This window comes from Enhydra lutris, unplaced genomic scaffold (assembly GCF_002288905.1).
Source record: "Enhydra lutris kenyoni isolate GAN:26980312 unplaced genomic scaffold, ASM228890v2 scaffoldscaffold5, whole genome shotgun sequence".
Classification (NCBI taxonomy): Eukaryota; Metazoa; Chordata; class Mammalia; order Carnivora; family Mustelidae; genus Enhydra; species Enhydra lutris.
Window position 1 is genome coordinate 9,083,986 of NW_019154089.1, and position 14,026 is coordinate 9,098,011.

A 14,026-nucleotide genomic window follows, 5' to 3' on the forward strand; every position below is an offset into this window, starting at 1 on the left:
AGGCAGCGGCTTAACCCACTGAGCCGCTGCCTTCGGCTCAGGTCATGATCCCAGGTCCTGGGTTCAAGCCCCACATCGGGCTTTCTGCTCAGCAGGGAGCCTGCTTCCTCCTCTCTCTCTCTGCCTGCCTCTCTGCCTACTTGTGATTTCTCTCTGTCAAATAAATAAATAAAATCTTTAAAAAAACAAAAACAAAAACAAAAAAAACAAAAAACAAAAATAACATGGTCAAGAAAGACAAAGACAGATTGAGGAATTGTTCCTGATTGAGGAAGACTAAAAAACATGGTGACTAATATTTGTGTGATCCTCAACTGGTTCCTAGACCAGAGGGAATTTTTTTCTTCTGCTACAGAAGACAAGTTAGGACAAATGAAAACATCTGAATGGTAGAGTTGTATCAATGTTAATATTATGGTTTTGATAATTACACTGTAGTTTTATAAGAGAATATCTTTGCAAATTTAGCAAACATATATGAAAGTATTTTTAAGAAATACACTCTTTCTCCCAACCTAATCCTAGTGGGCTGTCATGATTTTAAAAATGACCATTTGAGGGTAGGAGGCATTATATTTACAATTTACTCTCAGAACATTCAGAAAAAAATGAGGAATGGATAATAAAGCAAATGTGGTAAGTGTTAGCAATTGTGGAATCTGGGTAAAGGAAATTTCCATATCCTTCAACATATCTTACATCGTTTCTGTAAATTTGAATTGTTAAAAAAATTTTTTAAAAGGTAACATTAAAACCAATTCAAAAAGAAAAATAGGGGCGCTTGGGTGGCTCAGTGGGTTAAAGCCTCTGCCTTCGGCTCAGGTCACGATTCCAGGATCCTGGGATCGAGCCCCACATCAGGCTCTCTGCTCTGTGGGGAGCCTGCTTCCCCCTCTCTGCCTGCCTCTCTGCCTATTTGTGATCTCTCTCTCTCTGTCAAATAAATAAATAAAATCTTAAAAAAAAAAAAAAAGAAAAATAAATGATCTAAAAATAATGTTCTTATGAGCCAGATGATAAAGGTGATTTACCAAAATGAAAATCAGCTAAGTAATTATTATTATTATTTTTTAAAAAGATTTTATTCATTTGACAGAGATCACAAGTAGGCAGAGAGGCAGGCAGAGAGACGGAGAAGCAGGCTCCCTGCTGAGCAGAGAACCCGATGCGGAACTCGATCCTAGGACCCTGGGATCATGACCTGAGCCGAAGGCAGAGGCTTTAACCCACTGAGCCGCCCAGGCGCCCTAAGTAATTATTATTTAACCATTGTTTATATCTCATCTGCTTCTACCAATCTTTGGAGATACCACCAGAGAGCAAATTATAGTTTAGGTTTTAACATATTAGTGATGGCAGTAAATTGTTTCACTTATCAAACATATATATATGTGCCATTTTTATGCTGAACATTACCTCACAAAATGAAAATGTAGAAGCAAATACAGAATAGTCTCTTCAGTACAGCACAGTGGCTGCAGTTAATAATACTGTATTGCTTATTTGAAAGCTGCTAAAAGAGTATAACTTAAAAGTTCCCCTCCCAAGAAAAACAATTTGTAACTATGTACGCAGACAGATACTAACTATACTTATTGTGGTAATCTATTTTGCAGTCTATACAAACATGGAATCATGTTGTACAAATGAAACTAATATAATGTCACATGTCAGTCACACCTCAAATAAAAAAAAGTCTACTCAACTTCAAGGAGTTTACAATCTGGTGGAAAATACAGATCAACCAAAAGTCCAACAAAAGACAGTTTAAAAAAGTAAGGGATTTAATCTGCTCACATATCAAGAAATACAGATTAAGGCGTCCTGGGCTACTGCTGGTTTTTACTACCACTAAGAAGCCAGGCTCTTTATAAATTCCTGCTCTGCTATCCTTCATGTTTGATTTTTGTCTTTACTATTGCTGTGACATCACAGCAGGCAGATGGGAAAAGGGCAAAAGGACACTGCTAGGTTGGCTTATGCCTTTTTAACTGGAAAATACCCTTCTTACAACAACATCCAGTGTACAACTGCTTAGGTGGTCAGAAAGGTATCATGTAGTCTGAGAAATATTTTTTTTTTCCTTTTTTTTTTTTTGGCTTGGCATACTGAATCCCAAACAAAGTTTTTCAGCTGGTAAGAAGGAAGGATATTGAGGAGGTAACAAGTAGTATACCCTCCTGGCTACACAACATGAATATATGCCTTCATTTCATATATAGAATATATCCATTTACTACTTGACCTCCAAGGTCCCATCCAGATGCAAACTGGGTACTTCTGGTGAATGTGCTAGCCTTCCCATTAGGACTAGCTAGCACCCACATGGTAGTTACCTACTGGACTACAGTAAAGAATAAATAGATACAGCAATGAAAACCGGGAATAGGAAGCACATGGCAGTCACTGTTCCACAGTAAATTATAAAACCTGCTGGAAGAGCAAGGAACCCTCGCTTTTGGCAAAGTAATAAATTCTTTAGTCAGTCAATCTGGTAGTACATATCCTGTTTTCTGGGATACTTAAAGACCCTCTCTTGTCCACTGTTCCTCAAGGCTCCTGGTATGTCAGGGGAATCCTTGTCCAGAGGTGGGCATACTGGGGAAGATGCCCTTCTTTGAGGCTCTGAAGCTTTCACAATCCCCTTTTTATTGATATGAGTTCAGGAGCTCAGGGATGGTCTTAAGAGTTGAAGCCAGGTACCCAGGCTTGGCGTTTCCTGGCAATATACTTCATTCAAGATTATTTTTTTCTAGTTATTTTATTTTATTTTATTTTTATTTTTTTAAGGATTTTATTTACTTGACAGACAGAGATAACGAGTAGGCAGAGAGGCAGGCAGAGAGAGAGAGGAGGAAGCAGGCTCCCCGCTGAGCGGAGAGCCCAATGCAGGGCTCGATCCCAAGCCCCTGGGATCATGACCTGAGCCAAAGGCAGAGGCTTTAACCCACTGAGCCACCCAGGCGCCCCTCTAGTCATTTTAATGTACAAGTAGCCACAGGCAAACATCCTGATAATTTTTAAGCATGAGGATTTCCATCCTTTGGTAATGGCCTCTATGTTCTGCCCATTCCCCAGCCCTAAGATTAATGGATACTTTTTTTTTTTTAAGATTTTATTTATTAATTTGACAGAGAGAGACACAGCAAGAGAGGGAACACAAGCAGGGGCGAGTGGGAGAGGGAGAAGCAGGCTTCCCGAAAAGCAGGGAGCCCGATGCGGGGCTCAATCCCAGAACCCTGGGATCATGATGACCTGAGCTGAAGGCAGCTGCTTAACGACTGAGCCACTTAACAACCAGGCGCCCCTTAATGGATACTTCTTAAAGTAGTGAAAAACTATAGGCCCCAGTGAGTAAGTGAACTGTATATCTCTGATCCTTGTCTGGAAAATGGCTTGAGGCATTAATTTTATTTCATGTCAGAACTCAAAAGTGCCCTGCTTGTATTGGCTATAGGGTTAGTGGATAAGAGCAGTTCTCATTTTCAATTCTGCAAGACGCTAAATCTCAAGTATAAGACTTTCAATCAGGATGTAGACAGAAAAGTGCTCTTAGCAAAATAGTACCTCCTTCCATATTTGCTTTGCACCAACCAGCTTAATCTGCATTCATTCTCCTTTTCAGTATTTTGCTGAAAGCAGGAGGAAATAACCAGAACACCTAACATTCTGTTATTTCTCTTGTTGCTATAGCTTTAGCTGGTACTTGGTCTGTGTCTCAGAAACACGATGAGGCACTGACTTTATGTTTCATCACTACATAACAAGGACCACCAGCCTAAAGACTGTAAAGGTCAGGTCCATAACAGTCCTATCTCCCTGTGTCCTTGCCTTCTATTCAACTAATTTCACATTTTTGGCTGTGTTAATTTTCAGTATCTCACTTCTGGTAACAACTTCTGTTGTTCTTAGTGAAAAGTAACAGAAGCTGATTCTGGCTAATTAGGCAGAGAAGTCATTTATTAAAAGGGTTATTAGTCTTTAACTAATTGCAATTACTGTGAGGGCTTAAGAATCAGGCAAGCTTAAGGCTAAGCTTTCAGCAACAATATACAAAGTCATACCACAAAACTGGCCTGATGGTGAAAACTACTGCTGCCTTTTGGGCACTAGAAGAAATTGCCACCACTTCTACCACCACAGAACACAAGATGCTACATTTCAGATGTTGCTGGAAACTCAATTTTACTATATCTGCTCCTGCCACCACACCAATGCCACTTCTGAATCAGTAACTTGACTCTACAACCACGGATGCTACTCTTGCCTACAAAAGAGATTCTATACCAACTGTCTTTTCTCAAGTTCATTTCTGAATATGAGTGAATATACTTCACCTATGTCAAATTCTGTGCCTGACTAAAACTAACAAGTAAGGAAACGACAGATGTTAGAGAGGATGTGGAGAAATGGGAACCCTCCTACACTGTTGGTGGGAATGTAAGCTGGTAGGTACAGCCACCCTAGAAAATAGTATGGAGGTTCCTCAGAAAGTTGAAAATAGAGCTACCCTATGACCCAGAAATCGCACTCATGGGTATTTACCCTAAAGATACAACTGTAGTGATCTGAAGAGGCATGTGCACCCGAATATTTATAGTAGCAATGTCCACAATAGCCAAACTATGGAAAGAACCTAGATGTCCATGTACAGATGAATGGATAAAGATGATGTGGGGCATATATACATATATATATGTGTGTGTGTGTGTGTGTGTGTGCGCACACACACACACACACACCCTGGAATACTATGCAGCCATCAAAAAAACCACACCGAAATCCTGCCATTTGCAACGACAGTGGATGGAACTAGAGGGCATATGCTAAGCAAAATAAGTCAATCAGAGAAAGACAATTATATGATCTCTCTGATATGAGGAATCTGAGAGGCAGGGCAGGGGCTTGTTGGGGTTAGGGTAGGGAAAAAAATGAAGCAAGATGGGATTGGGAGGAGACAAACCATAAAAGACTCTTAATCTCAGGAAACAACCTGAAGGTTGCTGGGGAGTGGAGGAGGGAGGGATAGGGTGTCTCAGTTATGGACACTGGGGAGGGTATATGCTATGGTGAGTACTGTGAATTGTGTAAGACTGATGATTCACAGACCTGTATCCCTGAAGCGAATAATACATTATATGTTAATAAAAAATAAAATAAAATAAACAAATTCTATGCCTAAGCTGTAAAGAAAACTGAAGAAGTGAATTTTCTATATTCTATGATGGGAATTTAGAATTCAATGAGATCGAAATCCCAAAAACAAAATGATCAATTCAAAGAGTGGTAATAACCAGAAAACCTGTCAAATGTTCACTACTCCATCCCTTCACCCAATTCACATTATTAGGTAACCTCTGGAATCAAAAAGTGCCCTAAAACTGAATTTTTCTAAATTAACTGCTAGCACTTTCATTAGGCCAAATATATCATGGGTATATTTACATGCTGTATAGTATTTTTCACTGCGATGTTGCTTTATTGATTGTAAAGTCCCTGACTTTGCTCTCTATATTAGATGTCAATGTGTCGTAACAGCATAAGTTTATTAAAGTTGTCAGATCTTGAAAAAGAACTATACTGAGATCATGATTTATTTCCTATACTTTAGGCTCCTGAAAAACCTCATCTATTATGGTCATATGAAATGTATCACTTAAAAAGTAATTTCTTAAAGTAAAAAGGCTTTATTTAATTCACTCTGTCTCAAATAAAAATGTAGGTCAAGATTAAAAATAAATAAATAAATAAAATAAAAGAGTAAGCAGTATTTCCAAACTCATTTCATGAGGCCAGCCTTACTCTGATACCAAAACCAGACAAGGATACTATAAGGAATGAAAACTAGAGACCAATATCCCTGATGAACATAGATGTGAAAATCCTCAACAAAATATTAGCAAACCAAATTCAACAATATATGAAAAGGATCTTAAACCAAGATCAAGTGGGATTTATACCAGGATTGCAAATCAACATCTGCAAATCAATGTGATATATCACATTAACAAAATGAAGGAGTAAAAAAAAAAAAATCATAGAATCAACTCAAAAGACACAGAAAAGGGGCGACTGGGTGGCTCAGTGGGTTAAAGCCTCTGCCTTCGGTCTCAGGTCATGATCCCAGGGTCCTGGGATCGAGCCCCACATCGGGCTCTCTGCTCAGCGGGGAGCCTGCTTCCTCTCTGCCTGCCTGTCTGCCTACTTGTGATCTATGTCAAATAAATAAATAAAACCTTTAAAGAAAATACTGCATTATATATCTGAAAGATGTTAAGAGAGTAAAGCTTAGCGGAGCCCTCCTGGCTCAGTCGGTAGGGCATATGACTCCTCATCTCAGGGCTGTGAGTTCAAGCCCCACATTAGGTGTAGAGATTACTTAAAGAAATAAAAATAATTTTTAAAAATCTTTTTTTAAAAAAGATTTTATTTATTTGACAGAGAGATCACAAGGAGACAGAGAGGCAGGCAGAGAGAGAGGGGGAAGCAGGCTCCCCACCAAGCAGAGAGCCTGATGCAGGGCTTGATTCCAGGACCCTGAGATCATGACCTGAGCTGAAGGCTGAGGCTCAACCCACTGAGCTATCCAGGCATGCCCCCCACCCCTTATTTTTTTTGTTTTTAAAGATTTTATTTATTTATTTGACAGAGAGATCACAAGTGGATAGAGAGGCAGGCAGAGAGGGATAATTTTTAAAAATCTTAAAAAAAACCAGTAAATCTTAAAATACTCATCATAAAGAAAAAAATGTGTAACTATGTATGGTTGTTGAAGTTAACTAAAAACTTGTAATAATTTCACCATATATAGATACATAAAATCATTATGTTACATATCTAGAACTAAGACAATGTTTTATGTTATATTTCAATTAAAAAAATCTATCAGTGGCATGTTTATAAGAGTTTGGTAATCAGAGTGTTGTTTAGGATATAAATAAATTATAGGGCATTAAAATATTTAGAATATTTAGCTCCACAGTTCTAGAAAGATCTCTAAACATATTAAGCACATAGATATATATAAACTCAAATTAAAGAACTTGAAAAAAACCTTTTTTTTCTAAGAACCTGTCCCAACCTACCAAGTGTTGGATTTGGAACTCTGCCTATGTGCCTCAACAACACATCTGTCTCTCTTATCATGGCACCCAAATGACTGTAATACTTAACTGTTTATCACAGCACTCTAAATTCCATTAGGACAGGAACTGTCTTGCTAATTTTTTATTTTCAGTGCCTAACACAGTACGTATTCAATAAATGTTTGTTAGATCACATGAACTTGCCTCAGAATAAAAAAAAACATTAGATAGTTTTAGGCAAAGACAAATATTAAAACAACAAAGAATAGAAGTTTAAAAATGTACCTGAAATAAAGGATAGTTTCCTGGAATTTTTTTTTTTTTTTAGATTTTTATTTATTTATTTGACAGACAGAGATCACAAGTAGGCAGAGAGGCAGGCAGAGAGAGTGGGGGAAGCAGGCTCCCCGCTGAGCAGAGAGCCGGACCCCGGGCTCAATCCCATGACCCTGAGATCATGACCTGAGCTGAAGGCAGAGGCTTAACCCACTGAACCACCCAGGCACCCCTGGAACTTTTAGAAATGAGGTATGATTAATATATAACCACGTGAAGCCCTGAGTTTTCTTGTTCACAATTTGTTCATCATACATCTTCTTATTCATAGTTTTTTCTTTTTCACAAATTTGGTAACTGTCTATAAAATGTATGTTTGAAAAAGGCCAACAATGAAACCAGCTGCCAATGTTCATATGAGAAAGAGGGCTGTGACAAATGTCAATAGCCAATGAACAAGTACAGAACAAGGGGATAATTTCAGTATTTATCTAATCATAGTTATTCTTTTTCTATATAATACCTAGCAAAGCTAGGTTAGACCAATAATGAAAATGGTATGAATCAAAGATTATGATTAATCCAAACTCATGTATCAGAGATACCAAAAAACAAATAAACTAGATGCACAGAAAAAAGCAGGGAATACATGGAAATAAAAAGTTTCCCTAATATTTTTTTTTCTTGTCCTGCCCCAGTTTCCCCAATATTTGAAAAGATTATAAAAATAATGAATTTGGAATGGGGTAGGGAGAGGGTAGTTGGGTTATGGACACTGGGGAGGGTATGTGCTATGGTGAGTGCTATGAAGTGTGTACCTGATGATTCACAGACCTGTACCCCTGGGGCTAATAATACATTATATGTTAATAAAAAATAAAAAATTAAAAAAAGACAAATAGGAAAAAATAATGAATCAACAAAACTAAAAACCTATGGAATGGGAGAAAATATTTGCAAATGACATATCCGATAAAGGGTTAGTATCCAAATATATACAAAGAACTAATACAACTCAACACTAAAACCCCCAAAAATCTAATTAAAAATGGGCAGAAGATATGAATAGACATTTCTCCAAAGAAGATACACAGATGTCTAACAGAAACATGAAAAAATGCTCAACATCACCCATAATCAGGAAAATCAAATGAAAACCACAATGAGCTATCACCTCACACTTGCCTGAAGGGCTAAAATCAAAGAAAGGAAACAGCAAGTGTTGGTGAGGATGTGGAGAAATAGGAACCTTTATGTACTGTTTGTGGGAATACAAACTGATGCAGCCACTGAGGAAAACAGTACGGAGGTTCCTCAAAAAATTAAAAATATAACTACTCTATAAGCCAGTAATTTCACTATTGGGTATTTACCCAAAGAATAAGAAAACACTAATTTGAAAAGATATATGCACCTCTATGTTTACTGCAGCATTATTTACAATAGTCAAATTATGGAAGCAGCCCAAGTATCCACTGATAGATAAATGGATAAAGAAGACGTGGTTTTATATGTATAAGATGGAATATTATTCAGCAATAAAAAAGAATGTACTCTTGCAAGTTCCAACAATATGGATGGATCTAGAGAGCATAATGTTAAGTGAAATAAGTTAGAGAAAGAAATAGCACATACTTTCATTCATCTGTGGAATATAAGAAACAAAACAAGTGAACAAAGAAAAAAAGAGACAAACCAAAAAACAAACTCTTGACTCTACAGAATAAGTTGACGGTTATCAGAGGGGAGGTGGGCCGGGGGAAGGGTAAAATAGGTGAAGGAGATTAAAAATACACTTACCATGATGAGCACTGAGTAATTTATAGAATTGCTGAATCACTATATTGTATGCCTGAAACTAATACAACACTATTTTTAAAAGATTTTATTTATTTATTTGATAGAGACACAGTGAGAGGGGGAACACAAGCAGGGGGAGTGAAAGAGGGAGAAGCAGGCTTCCTGCCAAGCACGGAGCTCAATGCAGCACTTTATCCTAGGACCCTGTGATCATAACCTGAGCCGAAGGCAGACGTTTAATGACTGAGCCACCCAGGTACCCCATAACATTGTATATTAACTATAATGGAATTGAGATTTAAAATTTAAAAAAAATAAAATGCTGACATTTTACAAAGTTTCAAAAAATGAGTTTTTTTCAAATGATGAAATTATTAGGTCTGTAATAAAGAAGCTTGTAATTCTCTGCAAGAAGAGAGATGTGATTTTTTTTTAAAAAGGAAAAAATGAGAGGGGTGCCTGGTTGGCTCAGTCAGTAGAGCATCTGACTCTTGATTTCAGGGTTGTGAGTTCAGGCATGGTGCTTACTTAAAAAAAAAAAATAAAAAGGAAACAATGAGAAGTTATTCAATATAAAGAGTTCTTGGTAGGTGTTCATATTTTATTTCTACTCTAGTTATTTGAAAGAGAAGGAAAAAGAAACATGGATTTAGAATTCATGTATCTGCTTCTGAACTTGATTATTTAATTTTATTATTTTCAGTTTCTATTATTTTTCATGTTGGGACATTATCTGATATTTTTTAGAAACACACTATCACAACTCTTGCTTTTTAGCCAAGTAGCAAAATTTTAATTCATTTCTGTATACCAGTACAGACACTACTAAAATTTATGGAGAGATTTGCTTAAAGTAATTGTAAAACAGAGATTAAAAAATCAGATTTGTTGGGGCGCCTGGGTGGCTCAGTGGGTTAAAGCCTCTGCCTTCAGCTCAGGTCATGATCCCAGGGTCCTAGGATCAAGCCCTGCATCGGGCTCTCTGCTCAGCAGGGAGCCTGCTTCCTCCTCCCTCTCTGCCTGCCTCTCTGCCTACTTGTGATCTGTCAAATAAATAAATAAATAAATCTTAAAAAAAAAAATCAGATTTGTTGGGGCGCCTGGATGGCTCAGTGGGTTAAAGCCTCTGCCTTCGGCTCAGGTCATGATTCCCAGGGTCCTGGGATGGAGCCCCACATTGGGCTCGCTGCTCATCAGGGATCCTGATTCCCTCGTCTCTCTCTCTGCCTGCCTCTCTGCCTACTTGTGATCTTTGTCTGTCAAATAAATAAAATCTTAAAAAAAAAAAAAACAAACATTTGATGTATCTTGGATCCACAGGAATAAATTAAGAAAAAGAGACCCATATTTCTCTTAATAGAAAGAATGGGGCCATTATTAAGGTAATACAGCATTCTATACTAATTACCATGAATGAGTGAAAATTTCCAATCTTGTGGGAGAATTAAATTACACAGAAAACCAACAGATAAAAAGAAATTTAAAGCAATACTGCTGCATCTAAAACCAGGCACCTGAAATATGGATATCAAATTTAGCTGAAATAACCTAAATTTTTGTTCATATAAATAAAAATACATTTTTTAAATGATAAAAATAACATTAAGCTGTGACTACCTGTATAAAATGCTGCTATACTATACAAAAGCTCTAAAGATTGTTATTAAGATTAAAGATGATAACTAAAATTTGCAATTTAGATTAACTATGTTTACTGCTCTTATAAATACAACTCAGAGCTAATACTGCCTTTTTAAAAAATGTTTTATTTATTTACTTGACAGAGAGAGGGATCACAAGTAGGCAGAGAGACAGGCAGAGAGATGGGGAAGCAGGCTCCCTGCTGAGCAGAGAGCCTGATGCAGGGCTCCATCCCAGGACCCTGGGATCATGACCTGAGCTGAAGGCAGAGGCTTAACCCACTGAGCCATCCAGGCGCCCCTAGATCTAGTAATTTCTGATAAATTCTCATGAACTAAAAATAACTTTAAAGCTCTATAGGACTTATACTACTAAATATCAAGATTTACTATAAGGCTATAATAATTAAGACATTATGGGATATGATGCATGGATAGAGAAACTAATTATACAGATTATAAAGTTCAGAAACAGATATATGCACATATAGTTATCTGATTTTAGAACAAAGGTGATCCTGCAATGCAGTGGGGAAAAAGGGGTCTTCTTAATAAATGATGCTGGATTAACTGGACATTCACATGTAAAAAAATAATTTTTGACAAAGAGCTTATGATTTCACTTTTATGTGGAACCAAACAACAACAACAATGAATAAAAAAGCAGTAAGAGACCTATAAATACAGAGAACAAATTGGTGGTTGCCAGAGGTGACAGTGGTTGAGGGAATGGGCAAAAAGGGGTAAAGGGGAGTGGGAGGCACAGGCTTCCAGTTATGGAATAAATAAGTCACAGGGTAAAAGGTATGGAGTACGGAATAATGTCAATGGTAGTGTAACAGTGCTGTGTAGTGACAAATGGTAGCTACACCTGGGATTAGCATAGTACCTACGGTGTTGTATCACTATGTTGTGTACCAGAAACTAACATAACACTGTGTCAACTATACTTCAATTAAAAAAAAGGGGCGCCTGGGTGGCTCAGGCAGTTAAGTGTCTGCCTTGGGCTCGGGTCATGATTTTAGGGTTCTGGGATTGAGTCCCGCATCATGCTCCCTGCAGAGTAGGGAGCCTGCTTCTCCCTCTCCCTCTGCCTGCCATTACCCCTGCTTGTGCACCCCCCCACCCGGGCCTTTGTCAAATAAATAAAGACAATTAAAAAAAAAAAATCTTCACTCCTATCTCACACCATAAACAAAAATCAACTCTAGTTGATATAAACAACCAAATGGAAAAGATCAAACAATAAAGCTTTGGGAAGAAAGCCCAAGAGAATTTCTTTATGACCTGGCTTGAGATAGACAAAGGTTTCTTACAGGACTCTAAAGTACCAACTATAAACGAAAAAACAGACAAACTGGATCACATTAGAATTAAGAACTTCTTATCAAAAAACATTACCAAAACAAAAAGCAAGCCATTAAGTAGAAGATTCCTATAAGACATATGTAAGGAAGAATACATATTCAGAACATACAAAGAATTTCTTCAAATCAATAATAAAAAGGCAGATAACCCCTTGGAAAAACAGGACTTGAATAATTTGACAGTTCATAAAGGAGAATAACCAAATGGCCATTTAACAACTGAAAAGGTGTTAATACCTCATTAGTTACCAAAGAATCTAAGTTAAAATCACAATGCAATACCATTACACAATTACCAGAAAAGCAAAAATTAAAGATGTAGAGTACTAAGTGCTGATGAGGTCAAGCTACTGGAGCCAGACACCACTGCTGGATATGTAAATTAGTCCAACCACTTTGGAAAACCAGTTAGCAGTAGCATACATTAATATTTCTTCATAAATACAGTGGAGTACTATAAATGTCTTTTCTCTTATGATTTTAATAACATTCTCTTGGGGCGCCTGGGTGGCTCAGTGGGTTAAGCCGCTGCCTTCGGCTCAGGTCATGATCTCAGAGTCCTGGGATCGAGCCCCGCATCCGGCTCTCTGCTCAGCAGGGAGCCTGCTTCCTCCTCTCTCTCTGCCTGCCTCTCTGCCTGCTTGTGATCTCTCTGTCAAATAAATAAATAAAATCTTTTAAAAAAAAACAAAAAAACAAAAAAACCACAAAACATTCTCTTTTCTCCAGCTTATTTTAAGACTATAGTTTATAATACATATAACATACAAAATATGTATTAATGTACTGCTTATGTTATCAGTAAGGCTTCTCATTAAAGGTGGCTATCAGTAGTTAAGATTTTTGGGTAGTCAAAAGTTATACATGAATTTTTTTTTTTTTTTTTTTTTTTAAGAGAGAGAGAGAGACTTCAAGCAGTGGGGAGGGGCAGGAGAGGGAGACAGAGAACCTTAAGCAGGCTCCACGCCCAGAGATCATGGCCTGAGCCAAAATCAGTAGCTGGATGCTTAACCAGTTGAGCTAGCCAGGCACCCTTACACATGAATTTTCTAACAAGCAGGAGGTAAGCAACGCTAGCCCCTCTCCTGTTCAAGGGTCAATTGTGTATATATATGTTTTATATATATGTACATACATATGTACATGTATGTGTAAATATATGTGTACATTTCATTTTTCATATATGTATAAATTTTAAACTAAAAGGCACATCCTATAATGTTCAAAGAATCAATATTCATTATAGTCCAGAACTAGGAGCAACCCAAATGAACAGGAAGGATAAACTGTGGTATATACAAACAATAGTCATAGAAATGTTGGTATACACAACAATATAGATGAATCTCACAAATACAATGCTGAAAGAAACTGGACAAAACAGTAATCCTATATGATTCCATGTATATGAAGTTTGAACATTTTATTATATTAAGCTTAAAATCTATAGTATTAGTAGTATAGTGGTTCGCTTGTTGGAAGGGGGTATCTGGAAAAGACATGAGGACATGATGGATTTTGGAGATACTGGTAATATTAAATAGCTTACTATAGATGTTGGTTACATGGATATTTCACCTTGTGAAAATTCACTGGCTGTATAGTTATAAATTGTGCACTTTTCTCTTTGTATAATTTGGTAGCTCACTTTAAAAAAAAAAGAAGCCTTTCAAAAATTTGAATACCATCTTTTTGTTGTTCTTGTTGTTGTCCCCAAAGATACATTTAGGCAATGCAAACAAAATATAATGTGAAATGAAAACTCTGCTGAAGCCCTACAAGGAGTCTGGAGGTATAATGGAGGATCCTCAGCTATATCTCCATTTCTTATAATCATTTTAAAAATAACTCTATTCAT

General features: G+C 37.2%; 1 protein-coding gene across 1 annotated transcript in view; it reads right to left on the reverse strand.

Moving 5' to 3' along the window:
- LOC111141236 (LYR motif containing 7) overlaps nucleotides 1-14,026 on the reverse strand; it is a 29,927-nt gene that overhangs the window by 1,456 nt on the left and 14,445 nt on the right. The gene's annotated exons all lie outside the window — the stretch shown is intronic.